Source organism: Pinus tabuliformis, chromosome 6 (genome assembly GCF_031772625.1).
Source record: "Pinus tabuliformis cultivar Carrire ecotype Pingquan chromosome 6, CPIR1, whole genome shotgun sequence".
Lineage (NCBI taxonomy): Eukaryota > Viridiplantae > Streptophyta > Pinopsida > Pinales > Pinaceae > Pinus > Pinus tabuliformis.
Window position 1 is genome coordinate 718,199,721 of NC_142292.1, and position 16,713 is coordinate 718,216,433.

The window sequence follows — 16,713 nt, forward strand, 5'->3', positions numbered from 1 at the left end:
AATGTTACAAAAGTAAAAAAAATATGTATCATTTAAATTAAAAATTATTTTCCAAATATTTTTCATTAACAAATAATAAATAGTTATAATCAAAACATAACTAATATGAAATCAAGAATAAAATTCTTTTTCCTCTTAGAGGTGCTTTACAACCTATTATGGGGGAGATGTTGTCATGTAATTTTACATTTAAAAATAATAACAAAATACTTACATTAACAAATTAAAAACAAAACAAAACAAATTAATGTCCGCTATAAATAAAATACTCCATTTTCCACAATTTTACATAAAATTTATATAGAAAAATAAAGTAATTGAAAAAAATGAAAGCAATTATTTTTTAGTATAAGGGACATATAATTTCTTCACTACTTAATATAGAGTTGAAAAACAATAATATTATTGATATTATATAATGTGCAAAACAAATCTTGTATTTTCACTTTCCATTGCGATGGAGATGTGTAACTTAAATTTCATTCTTAATGTAAAACATATATAGATAGAAAGTGTTAGAGAATCCTCATTGCATTAATAGGTTCTTTCTAATTGAACATATGAGGAGTATTTGTGATTCTTTCAAATATTTAAATGTATGCATAAACTGTCAATTTAACAAAAATCATTCCAAATATATCTAGAGAGACACACACATAGAGAGAGAGAGAGAGAGAGAGAGAGAGAGAGAGAGAGAGAGAGAGAGAGAGAATCCTATGGATATATGTTTTCTATTTCCAAATAAGAGGGTGCATATATTAACATTTTAATATGGAGAATTCGAATCATTGATTAAAAATATTTCAATATCGATAAATTATATATAAAACAAGTGAAAAATAAATAAATCAATAAATAAATACTTTTAGTTAAAACATTTTATTAGGGTGTTTCTCAAAACCATCATAGATCAATCTAACCTTGCATCTATCAAGAGCTAAGAGGAACCAAATATGTCGAGGTGCATTCCTTTCCTCAAGTTTTGCACTAAGAAATAGGTTTTCATCTTGAGAGGTTTGATCCCTCTCGGTGCTTTGTAGATCCAGAGTTAGATAGATCTATGTTGGTTATCATAATTACAAATAAAAAGTAGTATAAAAAATCAATTACACACATAGGTGTGTCTATTTTAGAATAGATATTCCACAATTTTAATTTGATTATCACTAAGTATTAGGTGGATGGCAGGATTTAGCCTCAAAATAATATTGTAGAATATTCATAGTAGTGTACACAAATAAAAGGTTGAGATCATCTCCATATTAGTTACACACTTTTTCTATTTTAATTAAATTGATTAATTGAAAAAAAACATTTTCTCTACTTATGGTATTGATAAGCCATGGTATTGATGGGTGGAAAATAAACGACAGACCAGGGTTTCGAGCTACAGAGGGAGCTTTCATCCATGGAGGGAAGCCCAGGAGGGAGATCTCCTCCTTCCTACAAGGAGGTGGTGGCCAACAAGGGTAAGAAGCCCCCATAAAAAGTTAGAAAGGTCTCGGGAGAAGGAACGAGAAACTGGGAAAAGAAGGAAGAAGCTACAAAAATAAATCAGAACAGCAGCACTAAAGACGAGGAAGATGACATACAACAGGGAACAAAAGAGAAAAAGCATAAGAGACCTTATAAACCCAAAGCTGACATAACTCCCAGAGTTGTATTAAATAATCCAGCTCTGCAAGCGCACAAGGATCACATGCAAACCTACGCAATCATCTGCAAATTCATGGGACTATGGCCCACAGAAAAAGCTTTACAAACTTGGATCAAATACCACTGGAAACCTAAAGGAAGCATTGAGCTACACCTTGGGTCAAAAGGTTTCTTTACCATGGTGTTCACTAGTCTTGAGGATAAGGATAGAGTGTTCGAAGGAGGGCCCTACTTCTATGTTGTAGCAGGTCTCTATATGAGGCCATGGAAGATGAACTTTGTTCCGAAACGAGAAACATTCACTTCAATCTTGGTTTGGGTAAGACTCTATTCTCTACCTTTGGACTACTGGCAACCTGAATCGTTTGCAGCCATAGGCAATAAAATAGGTAGGTTTGTCAAAGCTTTAGAAGCCACTAGAAGGGGAAAATACACATCCTTTGCTAGGATATCTATTGAAATGGATCTATCAAGAGCTCTTCCAGATGAAGTTATATTGGAAGTTTTTGATGAAGAATGGATTCAAATGGTGGACTATGAGCATATCCCATTCAGATGTCATAGATGCCATGAACATGGCCATCTTCTCAGGGATTTCTCTCTAGTCAAAATAGAGAATAAGAGCAAACCTAATGCAATAAAAGACCCGGATAACTTTCACAAGGTGGTACATAAAGGAAAAGGCAGCAAAAGAGGGCAAAGGTTACAGCAAAAGGAGGGACAACAGGTGAGGCAGAACCAGTTCCAATTTCTGGAAGAGGAAGAAGAAAAAATAGCAGGAGATCAAACAACTGAAGGAAGTACAGGAGAGAAGGAGAAAGGTGAAAATCGTAACCATACACAGGAAAATGATAAGTAGACAGGGACCATGTTGAGTGATACAGAACCAGAGATGGACCAAGATATGACTCAGAGTGAGATGGAACTGGAGGAAACTGAGCTACAGGAGATCCTGGAAAGAGAGCACCTGGATCTGGAAGGATTCTTAATACAGGGTACTTCTGGTGGGGTAGAATCATTACCTCAGGAGGAGCTCAATAGAATACAACAATTATATTTATGGAAAACTCAGGAAAAGGGTCCAGAGGGAGCTAATAACAGGAGCAAGCTGAGTAGCGAAGGAGTGAAAACGTTAAAATCTACTCCGGGTTTAGCACCTAGAAATCCAAGAAAAAAGAGAGGCAGAAAAAAGTAGAATGAACTACTGATGGAGTGTGGGAAGCTCATGATAGATTCAGGTAAGATGAAAGACCTTACTAGTTACTCCTTCACAAATATTTAATCATGAAGTTTATTTCTTGGAATATTAGGGGACTAGGCAGTAAAAGAAAACAGAGATTGCTCAGCAATAGAATGAAACAGGCGGCTCCAGATATAATTTTTATCCAGGAAATGAAATGCTCCATTCAAAAGTTAAGTAAACTACATAGGAAATGGCTCAGTAGTTTTGAATATCTAGAAGTTAAAGCAAAGAATATGGCAGGAGGTATTCTCACTCTTTGGAACCCGCAAAGAATTGAAATAATTGATGCAGAGGCTGCTAGGAACTATTTATCAGTAGTAATTCAGCCTGTAGGGGATAGGAGTAATTATCTAGTCACGAATGTGTATGGCCCTCAAAGGATAGAGGAGAAACTTAGGCTAACAGATTCCCTTGAGGATCTCAGGGAGAGACATGCCGAAATACCCTGGATCTTGGGAGGGGATTTCAATATGATAAAATCACTTTCGGAAAAGAAAGGTGGAACTAGAGCACTTAGTAAAGATTCTTTAGCATTTCAAATCTTTTCAAAGAATATGAAACTAGTGGATGTGGAAACCAACAATGGCCTCTTCACTTGGAATAACAAGAGAGGTGGGTAGTCTCAGGTAGCATCCAAGTTAGATAGATTCATTATCTATAAGGATCTAATGTTATTAGAAAAAGATATAGCAACAAGTGTTCTTCCTGTTGGAGGCTTAGACCATTGGCCAATTCAAATGGAGATCCGGGGTATAGGTGCCCCCTGAAACAAACCTTTCCGATTCGAAAATATTTGGCTCTCACACCCATATTTCATCAGTAATATTGGAAAATGGTGGGCAGAATATCTTCAGATTCAGGGAACCAGAATGTTCATGCTTCATAAAAGATTAAAGCACATAAAAATGAGGCTCAAGGAATGGAATAAGAAAGAGTTTGGCAATATCTTTGTGGAAAAGAAATCAGTCGAAATCAAAATGCAGATACTCAACCAAGCTATTGTCTTGAAAGTTTTTGATAAATATAAAAATGATCTAGTGGAGAAACATCACCAAGACTGGGAAAACTTGTGTAAACAAGAGGAAATATTCTGGAGACAAAAATCTAGAGTCCAATGGCTAAAAGAAGGGGAGCGTAACACAAAAAAATTTCATAGATCAACCATGGCGAACAGAGCACACAATAGAATTTCTACAATAAGAAAGGAGGATGGACAACTCCTTCAAACTCATGAGGAGATAGAGGCGGAGCTAGTTCAACACTTCCAAGAAATAGCCAGGGAAAGTAATCCAGAAAGAGATCATCATATCAAGGACCTAATAAAGCATATACCCAAGCTGGTGTCTTTAGAGGACAATTTCAATCTCAACCAACCAGTAACTGAAGAGGAGGTTAGTGAAATTCTCAATGAAATGCAGAATGGAAAAGCACCAGGCCCGAATGGCTTCAATTTTGATTTCTTTAAAGCTTGCTGGAACATTGTAAAAATGGACATTTTGAATGTTTTGGAAGACTCCAGGACAAATAGAACTATCTTGAAAGCTCTCAACACCTCCTTCATCTCCTTGATCCCTAAACAGGAAAATGCTCAAACACCAGACAGGTATAGACCAATAGCACTTTGCAATGTGGTATACAAGATAATATCCAAGGTTGTGGCCAACAGACTTAAACCTCTGCTGCCTGCTCTGATTTTGGGGGAACAATCAGGATATGTTGAAGGCAGACAAATTCTAGACAATATTATTCAAGATCATGAGGTGGTCCACTCCTTAACTAACACAAGGAGAGCGGGTATGATCCTGCAACTGGATATAGCAAAAGAATTAATGACAAATTGAACTAGTCCTATATCAGACAAGTGTCAAAGGCATTTGGTTTTGATCACAACTAGATCAGATGGGTAATGGCCTTGGTAACCTCCTCCAGCTTTTCAATTTTGGTTAATGGCTCTCCTTCTAAGATTTTTCTTCCTTCAAGAGGGCTGAGGCAGGGGGATCCACTTTCTCCCTTCCTATTCATACTCATGAAGGAAGATCTTGGCCGGTATATCAAGCATGCCAGAGTCACGGGAAAAATTCAAGTTCTTCCACTAAAGGAGAATAGTCAGGCTTTGACTCATCAACTATTTGTTGATGACACCATGTTACAAGGTATCCCCATTTTCAAAGAGGCTCGGGCATACAAACAAATTCTGCATGATTTTTCCTTGGCTTCAGGAATGGAAGTTAACCTCTCCAAATCAAATTTTTTTTCTTTAATACTCATATTTCTATTTAGAGAAATATCTCTAGAATTCTTCACATTCATAGGGACTCCCTCCCTTCAAAGTATTTAGGAATTCCCCTCGCGGCAAAGCCCCTGCACAAAAGCATTTGGGAACCGCTGATCAACAAAATGCAGGATAAAGTCAAAAGTTGGATGAGCAGATCCTTAAACCTGGCAGGCAGACTCGTGCTGACAAAGGCGGTGCTCCAATCAATTCTAGTTTTCATGCTTTCAACACTTCCAGCCCCTCTGGGAGTTCTGCAGCAATTCAGAAATATCCAAAGAGACTTTCTCTGGGGTAGGGAGGAAGCGAGAAAGAAGTGGGCCTTGGTCTCTTGGGAAAAAATCTATAAACCCAAGAATCATGGGGGTCTCAGCCTAGATGACCAGGAGATCCTAAGTAAGGTCCTAGGAGCCAAACTCTGGTGGAGGTGGGTCAAAAATCCCAAGGCTCAATGGGCAAGCATATGGAAAGAAAAATACGCTAACTCCTAGCATCACTCTGATCTCATAAGGATGTCTGGTAACATTAAAGGCTCTGCCATCTGGAATAAAGCCTGGGGGAACAAAGGTCTAGTTCAACAAAATAGCTTTTGGGAAATCATAGAAGGAGGCCTTGCTCTTTTCTGGGAGGACAAACGGCAAGAAGAATCAAAACTGTTAAGAGAGGAATTTTGGAATCTTAAGCATGAAACAAACACCCAAGGTCTGACTAGAGTGAAAGATTTTTGGGATTATTCACACAACAACAGGAAATGGAGGACTTGGAAGGAGATAGACTGTAGGAATGATGGATTGTTGGAAAAAAAAGCTCAAGCTCTTGGACAAATATTGGAACAATGTATGATCTTGGTGTTTGAAGGGCAAGACCAACTCAGATGGGGAAACAACAGTAAAGGCATCTTCAACATTAAGGAAGCAAAAAATATTCTCCTTGAGCTGGTAACCCAGGCTCTAAACAGAACCTGGCTAAACCTCTGGAGACATCAGGGTTGGATAAAGATCAAACTCTTCATGTGGTTGGTTTTGCAAAGGAAAATCTTGACTTGGGACAACATCCGAAAGAGGGGAATAGTTGGTCCTTCTATATGCCAGCTCTGTAAGGCCCAAGAGGAAACTATGGAACACCTTCTCAATAGCTGTAATTTCACTTCCAGACTATGGGATGCTTCTGCCAATATCTTTCAACAGTCTGACAGGGATAAAGAGAGTATTACCAACACCCTTACTAGATGGAGGAGAAATTTCTCAGATAATGAAGTTCTCAACCTAGCCTGGGCTCTCATGCCAAGTTTTATTATTTGGAACATATGGAAAGAAAGGAACAAAAGAATTTTTAAAAATGAAAAGAATCCCGCTTCTCACCTGTTTGATCAGATCTTAAAGCAAATCAAGGAGACGGTCAACTCAATAGTCAAAAATCTTCCTAAAAATCCCCCCCAGGAGCAGACTTGAGAACTCTCAGGCTGTTAGGTCTGCAGGGGATCACCCCTATAAGCCAGTACAAAAGTGTAAGAAAAAGGGAGTCTAAAAAAGAATACTGGCAACCTCCTCCAAGAGGTTTTTTGAAATTCAACATAGATGGAGCCTCCAAAGGCAACCCCGGAACAGCGGGCTTTGGGGGAGCTCTTCGGGATGAAGCAGGTAACATCCTCTCTCTATTCCATTGTCATTTAGGAAGAGTGACCAATAACATGGTAGAATTAATGGCGATGGAGCAATGCTTAGATTCGTTGAAGGGGGGAAACTAATACAATGTGATCATCAAAGCTGACTCAGAGATGGTTATTAACTCGGTTAAAAGAATCAATTATGGTTCAAAGCTGGAGAAATTTTCTCAGCACTAGAAGTTAATCCGGGTTTTCCAGAGAATTCAGAGTCACCTGCAGGGGCTTTTCTCTGTCAGGTTCAACCATGTGCGTAGGAAGGCTAATAAGCTGGCGGATTTCTTGGCCAACCAAGGGGTTAGCTGCAAGGAAACCAAAGTGGTGATAGGGTGGCAAGTAATGCCATTTGACAACCTGAAAACTCTTTGTCTCAAACTTGCGGAAGAGGACAAAGAAGTGTTTCGGGTTTCTACTGAAAAAGAAAGAACTCAATGAGCTATCCTCAGTTGAATCTCCCCTCTTTAAGCAAACAGGTAGATGAAAGCATATGGAGGCAGGCTTCAAATGCTCTGACAATACCAGTCTCCAGATTCACCAGCTCAAGCTAGGCAACTGGCTTCGTTCCATCAAGTTCAATTCAAATCCTGGGTGCAGACACTTTACCCTCGACAAGGCGGAGTGGATCGACGCGCTCAACTTTCCTATGGTCTTGAATGGGGCTCAGGATATTGAAGACTGCTATTGTTACCATGGTTCCACCAGGAGGAAGGAAAAACCGCATCCCAAGCGGTTTAAGGGCGATCGCACCACTTTCGATCGTAAGGTGGTTTATGGCAATCGAGAGTGACTCCATACATCTGATGACACGTGGAGGAGAGAGGAGGAGTGAAACCGCCCTCATCGCACAGTAAAGCTCGGGCATGTCCATGGTGCGAAGTGGGGCTCGTCTGTCGATTGTCGTGGTGTTGATCAATGGTCAGATTTTACCGAGCATTTTGGTTGGGGTGGAGCATTGTCCAATGTACGGCTAGACGAAAAATTCAATTTTTTTTCAAAAATGGAACTCCAGCTTATGGGGCAGAGAGATAGGTTTTGGGTTGTCGGATGTAATTGCAGTTGTGTGGGAACGGGGAGGTCAAGTCAACATGTCTCCGAAAGACAATTCTCTCTTCCACTGTTGGGTCCTTCGGTGACTGGGATAGTCATGGTTTTTAGGTTGGTGGTAGGGTCTTGAGGAAAGCTTTGGCTGGTTTTTCTTTGGCCCGTCTTCCTTTGTCGAGTCTTAGTCATAGGTTAAGGGCCATGCCGCGGGGGGCGAGCAACCCTGTTCGGGGTCCACAGGGTATGATGGACTATTGTAAATTTTGTAAATTATTTTTCGATTAATAGTAATGAAAGGAAAGTTTCTTGCCTTAGCAAAAAAGATAAGCCATGGTATTGACACATGGTATTGTAACATAACATATTTAGAAATTAAAAATTTCCATAGTAAAATGGGATTAAATCTTCAAAGTTAAAAATCTTGTGACGTATATATTTTAAAGTTATATATTAATTATTTCATAAATAATAATAATAATAAAGTTACAATTTAGTTTTTTAAATTTTAAATTTTATATTTTAACAACATGAGATATATTATGAAGCAAGTGTTTTGATGCTTCTTATAGATTAATATCGATCGATTTTTTACAACCATTTAATTTAAATGGCTACACTAGTTGACAAAAAAAGGTTGAAATTCAAACTGTCATCCATTTATAATAAAAACATATCAATAAAGTTATAAAACTTGATAAAAAATTTAGTTTCATGACTTACTTTTGTAAGAATTTTCAATAACAAGTATTAAATAGATTTGAGTTTATATGAATTGGAAGATGTTAATATTTGAAATAGGAAAATGTTTCTCCAACTGATATCCTTAAAGGCTTGAAACCAATGAACAATGTAACAACCTTTTTTGTCACCCCTCAAGTAAATAGTATTATATGAATTGTTATTGTAAATTGATGTAAATTGTAAAATGATGATTGGATTGAGAGTGGACATGGATTTAGAGCCTTTGTGGGAGAAATTGTGGGGAATTTCTTGGGGAAATAGGAGATTATTGAAGTTTTCATTTAATTTTCCACATCTCTCTCTGTTGAATTAAAATATTGAATTTATAGGCTTTTAAAAGTTGGTTATGGGTGTATGAGAAGAAGGTTGACCCATCAAATTGTTTTGGGGGGTGATGGATCTAGTCAAAACATCACAAGAAATTATATTGAGTAGAGAACAAACATTAATTACAAAGGAAAATTTCATGCATAGAGGGTATGCATTGATCAAAACTAGAGGAGAGTCACAAAAACACAATGCAGTGTGTGTGGATGACATTCGTGGAAGAAATGTACAAGAAATTAAGTGCGGATAGCAAAAATAAAAATAATTTTGATGAAAGAAGAATAACATGTGGAGTAACTAAAGAGTGCTCTAGACCCCTCTGCTGTTGACTAGGTGGGTATTTAACTCTATGGAATTCCTGAGCGATTTTTAATAGGTGGAGTCTTAAATAGTACTCTATAGTTTTATGCACTGTTAAATGGTGGAGGCAAAAATATTTGTATTCCCATGGAATACTATTAGGTGGAGCTATAATATGCTTTAGATTCCTACAAGAGATAGGTGGAGGCACTATGGACTCTAGAATCCCAAAGTGTGAAGCAGGTGGAGATGCTTTGGAACTATGTATTCCTGTAGTGTTTGATTTCGCAGAGCATTGAGTGCTCTAGAATCCTCGTAGTGTTGTTTAGGTGGAGCCATTGTGTACTCTAAATTCATAGCTATCATGTGGAGGCATTGTGTGCTCTGGATTCCCATGCATTTTTTCACTTGAATGGTGTTGATTTTCCCATTGATCTCTTCACTCCTTAGGCTTTGAATATAGATTAATGTGGTTACTAGAAAGAAAGAATAGTAATGTCATTAGCCTATGGTTGGGAGGATAGTTGAAGTCCCTCTTTCAATTTTCAGTCATCCAACTATTAAGATAAGTGACTTACTTGTATTGTTGTGCATATTTGTGCAATGTGAATATTGATTAATGATTTTATATAATAATGGGTTATCAACACTTAAGGAGAAATGTGTATTCTTGTATGTTGTAATACAAATGTTGTGTGAATGATCCTCTTGATTTTGAGGGGCTTGAGGGCCTCTTTGTTGTTTATATAAGCCCTTAATTGTAGTATTATTTATACGAGTGATGAATTATTTTTTACATGTTTTGTGTATATCCTGAACTCTCTATGGTTTGAATGTTTAAAACAATGTCCATTTCACTTAAATGAATGTGTTGAATGTCTGAAATGAAAGGCATTGGAATGTGGTATTTTAACAGTACAAGAGGATGATGCAAAGTTACACTTGACCATGACATTTTTTAGTTAGTTCAATAGATTTTTAAGCCTCTTATAGTTGGGTGGTAGGCTTATAATTAGGCCAAGGAAGATATTGCCAAATTCACAAAGGAATTGTGGAAAGATTTACAAATAGTAGACAAAACCATGTATTACATTAATTACGAGGCTTACCGAGCTACCCTTCTCTTGGTGGTGGCTCAACGAGGGAATGTTGCTATTAATGGAAGTGGGATAATGAAACTCCTTTTTGTCACATGATGGAGATTTTGGCATCTCGTCACACCCATCTCTTGGTGGTAACATGATGGGGGGGTGGAACTATTAAAAAAGGCACATAATGGAACTCCTTTCCATCCCATAACCGGGTGTTTTTCATCACACCACACCTAGTTTGGGTAATTACCTCTTTCACTTCCTAGCATGATGACATTGAGGCATGGATAGATAGGATTCTTTTTCAATCCTTAAAATTTAATATAACAATGAAGTGTTGAATTGCGCAAAGGATCGAGCTCTAGTGGGACACAGGTTTGAACTGAGGTGGTAGATGCCATGTAGGTTAAGTTTGGCTATGTGGAACAACAAATGTACTCCTTGTCAACATCGATTCTATGAAATTGTAGGAGAGTTATTGTGGCACACTGAAGACATGACATGTGGCAGAAGGAATTCCCCCCTCAGATGGCCATGTGACCAAATTCTAAGTGATGTGGTACCGTTAGAGGATGCCATGCGACACAATAATTTCATCATGAAGTCAAGGTGGCAACAACGGGATGCAACCTATGTGGTTGGGCATGGACTAACAAGGGGTGCAACATCGAAATTTGGCATTATCTAATGGATATTTTTTTGTTGCACCATCTATCTAGCACCGAGACTTGTTGTGAGGTTCCAGGGAAAGAGGTGCACTCAATAAATAGTGTGTGATAGAAATATCTCAATTAAAAAAGGTGTTGAAACTGAGACCCCCCACCTTGCTATCAACTAGAAGGTAGGGGAAGCTCCACACTTAATATAGGACATTAGTGTGGAATGGTGACCAAATGGTGAATGTAGAGTAGGGGGATATTGTGAGGAATTTAGTCACACATGAAAAAAATTGTAGACCCCCCTTGTTTAACTGTCGGAAAGGGGAGAGTGCAACACAATGAATACATATCTTTCCTCTATTACAACTATGTCGTGTTGATGGATGATTAGCAATACATTTAACCTCATCTATTTTCAAAATCAACATATATAACAAGTGTAACATAGTTATACATGCTATGGTCTAGTATTTTTAGGTGTTGGAGTCAACGAGGATATTCTTGTTGGTTAATAGGGAGTGTTCCCTCTCTCTGGCCATTGACAGTGCTAGAAATCCATCAATAAAGGGGATCTTCCTGATATGAAGTCCCAATTAGACCTCACACCATTTGGTGCAGGAATCCCATTTGGTATAAAGACCCAGTTTCGAAATCCTTAAAGATTTTCCTTGTCTCTAGCTACCACCACAGAAGAGTGATGCAATGGTGTCTTTGAAAAGATAAGGAGGTGTGCTTAGGGAGTGTGTAGTTGTAACTATGTCAAGGTTCTTCTACTACAAAAGGGCGAGAAAAATTGATCCTCTAAGTGAGAGGTAATAGTACTACCCAGGAAGAGAGACACATGAACAAAAAATCTTCATCTAACATCCAATGGAATAGTCCATAGTAGATACGATGGTCATAACAACCCACATCAAGGAAATATCTATCTAGTATCCTATGGAATAGTCCACAAGGATGGGACAATGATAACAACCATTACAAGACATTCTCAATAATATAAGAACTGAAACAACCAAAATAGTTCAAGTATCTTAGTACATGTGAAAGAAAACATGAAATACAAACATCCACAGAATAGTCTTACAAACATTCATATTCCATGCATGAAGAACGTCTTGGACTTTAAAGGCTTCTGTTATTAAGAGAATGTTCCAAGACACATTTTTAATATGTACATCAGTAGCCCCAATGGTGGGACATTTGAGCCACTCCTTGCTCCTCAAAGAACTAGTTGATCTCTCTAATGCCTTGTGAGAGGAACCAAGGTGAAAAGTCCATTGCTCATACAATGAGGGGGTATATATAACCAAAGGGGTAATGCTTCACCTCTATGACTCTTTGACTACCCTCATGAATTTTCAACTTACATGACTCTCCATATTCATGTTTTTCCTTTGAAATTCCACTTTACAATACATTTGAATATAATGTACATGGTCCACAATAGTGATGTGGCATATGATCACTCATGACATCACATGACCTGACACTACTGACATGGATTGCTTGGTGATGTGGCAATGCCAATTCAATGTTGTTTTTATTAATGATGTTTGCTTGAGAATGCTCTTGTCTTCCACCTCCTCATGGATTGGTGACAGGAATCTTCAATGATCTCAAGTCTTAGGTTGTGGTCACGAGTTGGTGTTTTTTTTCCTTGATAAATCAGTTGGCATGATAAGTTACAATAATTTCCTTTGACCTTCTTCATCATCCCACTAGGTTCCTGCATCTGCAATTCACTCATGACAAGATGACATCAACTTGAAAACATCCTAGCCTAAGATGGTGCATTCTAGTCCAGAGACTGAGTCGCAATTAAGTTACAAGTTAGGAAGGGAGGCTTAGATACTATGCAATGCATAGTACCAAATACTAGGGCTGAGGCTTGAGGCCTATAATTGTGCAATGCTTGGTTTAGGCTGGGATGAGAGGCTATCTTCTGCGCAATTTAGGATATAAGTGAGTCTAACTGAAGGAGGGGCCACTATGGTAGATTTATGTACAGTTTTGGAGAGGAAGGTAGACTAACTTTTGCACAGTTCTGGGAGACAGTGGGTTAGGATGAGGGGAGGACCACTGAAGTCATCTTTTGCACAGTTCTAGAAGGGAAGGTTGATTGAAAAGATTACACAATTCTGTAAGGGAAGTTTTGTCATGGGCTCAGGAATTTCGCAATGCAGCAGTCCTAGGGCATAAGAACTACACATTACATAGATGTAGGGTTCAAGGTCACAACTTGTTGACTGTAACTGTGTAATGCGTAGTACAGGTAGGTTGGGTGAAGCCAAGTTGAAGGGTCAAGGTGCTTCTTTGGAAAGGCTAAGTGTTGGACCAGTGAGACTGACATGTGAAGTGATGAAGCCTCAACTATGTCCTAACAATTAGAATACTTAATTACTAAACAAATTTGATCACCAATGACACATGAACAACACTTTCGATTGTGTGTGACCACTTCATGACTAGCTACAACAAGTGTGACACCTAAGATAGACTTTATGATGACTGTGACAACACTTCTGCGACATCGCTCAAAACTTTGTGAATGACTATGGCAGGCATTTACATGGTTATGAAAACTCATAAATACAAAGATGAACCCTTGGAACCACTAGAATGAGCTTATTCATAAAGTGAAATAGCCAACATGAAAAAATATGACATCTTTCCTATCTTGCGAAAGGGAGTGAAACACTTAGTGAAAACATATGGAATGAATTTCAGTGTTTGTGACCATGCATTACATTGAAGACATAATCATATGACAATGATAATATTTCCTTTATACTACATTAAGAGGTGCATTTCAACTTCATGAAATATGATCTTTGCTTTTCATACTTGCCCTCCAAAGGGTTGTGAATCAGATGGAGTCTTCATGCGGTCCTGATCTTTTATCTTCTATCATTCCCTAGGGTTCATTGGCCTTTTTATCTGATGATTATCTTTTCTTTTCAAATCCTTAAGTGTCATCTAGCATGCACTCCTTCTTTATCTCCTTCTTCATCATATTTCCATAGTGTAAGAGAGTACCTGCATCTCCAACTTACTCATGATAAGATGACATTAGTCTAAAAATGCCTAGCCTGAGATAGAGCACTTAGATTCATGAACTGGGCGAAGACTAAGTGACCAATCAGGGGATGAGGTGTTGGGAATGGGTTCCCCAAGGACAGTTTTGGGACAATTTTGTAATAAAGTTGTAAAGTCTCCTCATTTTGTGGTTGCAGAGCTCGAAGGTGTCAAGAGTCATAAAGGGTTGTCCGCCCTTATTTTGTAAAGTGTAAAGTCGGCTATAAAGATAAAAAGGATCTAAGTAAGTAAGCTTTAGGTAGTTAGAGGAGTTGAGATGATCTGAAAATCACTCGTGAGTGATATCAGTTAATTAATTAATAAATGAAGGTATTACAGACTCATGTGCTCGGGTGTGTCTATGTTATCTTAGGCAACTGATCGATCAGATTGCAAAATACATAGACATTGGAAAATGGAAAACAGTAAGAGAAACATAGTAAGCAAATACAAGAACACAACAAATTAATAAGGAGTTCACCCAATCCTCCTGGGCTACATCTCCGGTCTAGGTTTCAGTGGTGGCCTTCTTTTATTGTGTCTTTAAAGTAGAGTTTTTACAATGAGGAGCTCAAATTGAGTCTCCTGAAAAAAATGATGCTTGGTAGGGTGGTTCTCGGATTCCCCAAGCCACTAGAGTGCATAGACTCTTCCTTACCAAGTCTTGATCTCACTGGTCTTAATGGGATGAGTCCAATCTGGAACTCAGTTCCCGACAGGTATCCTCACAGGGATCACTTGAACCTCTCAAGATTGGTTCTGTCTACTCGATGCTGCCTTAACTCTGCAGGTCAGCTCGACTCTCTATTTTCTGCTTCTTGCTTCACTATCTCCTTCTTCCTTTTCACTATTCCCCTCTCTCTCATTCTCTGTCTATTCATGGCTTAAATCCAATTTGTCTCATGATTGTTTGCTTCCTCTTCTGCCCCTTCCGATCGCCTGCTGTTGTTTGCTTGGATTTCCATGCCTCTGCATCATCGTCACTGTGTAACGTCTCACAGGGAAGTGGCCACTTGTCCTCTCACGAACTGAACCAGTTCTTCCTCAAACGGTTTGGTATTTTGGTTACACTGTGTAATGATTCATCCCCCAACACAGCTGTCAAATCGAACTTTAGACTTTTATATGCTGCAGCTTAATTCTCCCTCCCGATCCATTTTCTCATCGAGTGCAATCTCTGCCATTAGATCTAGAGCCCCCAAATCCTATGGTGTTCGTTCTTATCGCGCGATTGACTTGCTCGGACGCTAGCCAACGATGAGAGTAGTTTTCTCTCTCATCCACTAGACACGCGTCGTGCAATGTGTGGAATTGCTCATTCTCCTACCAAATCCAATTACTGCCCAAAATGCCTTCGATATTCCACCAATTTTGGAGCACGGGAGTCGCCTTTCACTTTTAGTGCTTTTCTCATGGTTTTCAGCTTCCCTTGTGATTGAGCACTTGGGACCTTTCCATTTTGAGGGTTTTTCCCAGTGATGTGCGATTAGTACTAATCGCACATCAGAAACGGCCTCCGTTTTCTGATCCAGACTTCCTAACTACTAGTTTGCGTCGTACGTGGTCTCCATGGGCCTCGGTCAACACAATTTGACCCAGGTCCTCGTCGTTCCTTGCTGGCTACAAACTACCATTGTCCAGAGGTCCTTCCTAATAGCTCTTTGTTCACAAGTTTTTGAAGTCTATCCTGATTTGGTACAGTCATGGAACTTTGATACTTTTCATGGATCTAATTTGGATCATGGCCTTCCCACTGAAAAAGCTTTTGGACCACCAAAAGTTGGTTTTCAAGCATTGACTAAGTCAGGGTACAATTGCCTCACTTGTCCAATATTTATCCACTTTTCACTGCTCGGCTTTGAACCCTTGAGCCCAACTTTGACATACTCAACATCGCCCCTGCGCATCGTCCTTACCTTTCTATCCAGAACTATGTCTTCCTGCTATTTATTAAGTTTTTTAGGTAATAGGTCATCAATAGAAGGCAATTGACTCTACTCTTCGGGATCCTCAATTAGTGAAGGTTCAAATAATCTCAAGCAATCTGCATTCACAACTGAGTAGATGTGCATGTAAGCTAGTAGATCAAGGCGAAAAGCACTCTCACCAATTTTCTCAAGTATCTTGAAAGGTCCATACCTGATAGGCTTTAGCCTTTACCTTCACCATGGATCCTTTCCTTGCTGATATACAACCATACTTGGTCACTAACTTGGAAACTATGCTCCATCCGATGCTTGTCATGCCTTGCCTTGTATTTGTCTTGTCTCTTTTCCAGCTGTTCCTGTACTTCCTGGTGGATCTCTTGGATTTGTTCAATGAACCTTGTTTCCTTGTCCACATCACTGTGTCCCTCAACTATGGTGTAAAGACAATATCCAAAGGAGACCTTGGTGTGAAACCAAAATAGGTCTCAAAAGGAGATCTATGTGTAGAAGAATGTTTTGCTATGTTGTAAGCATGTTGCACATAACATAATGTTCATCCCAAAGCTTAGGATGCTTGCTTCAATATCCCCTGAGCAGCTGGATCATTGTCTTGTTGACTACTTCGGTCTGGCCATAGCTTTGTGGATGAAAGTTGTGCTTTTCTTTAGTTTGGTGTCCATCAGTTCCCACAGAATTGAACAAAACTTCCCCACA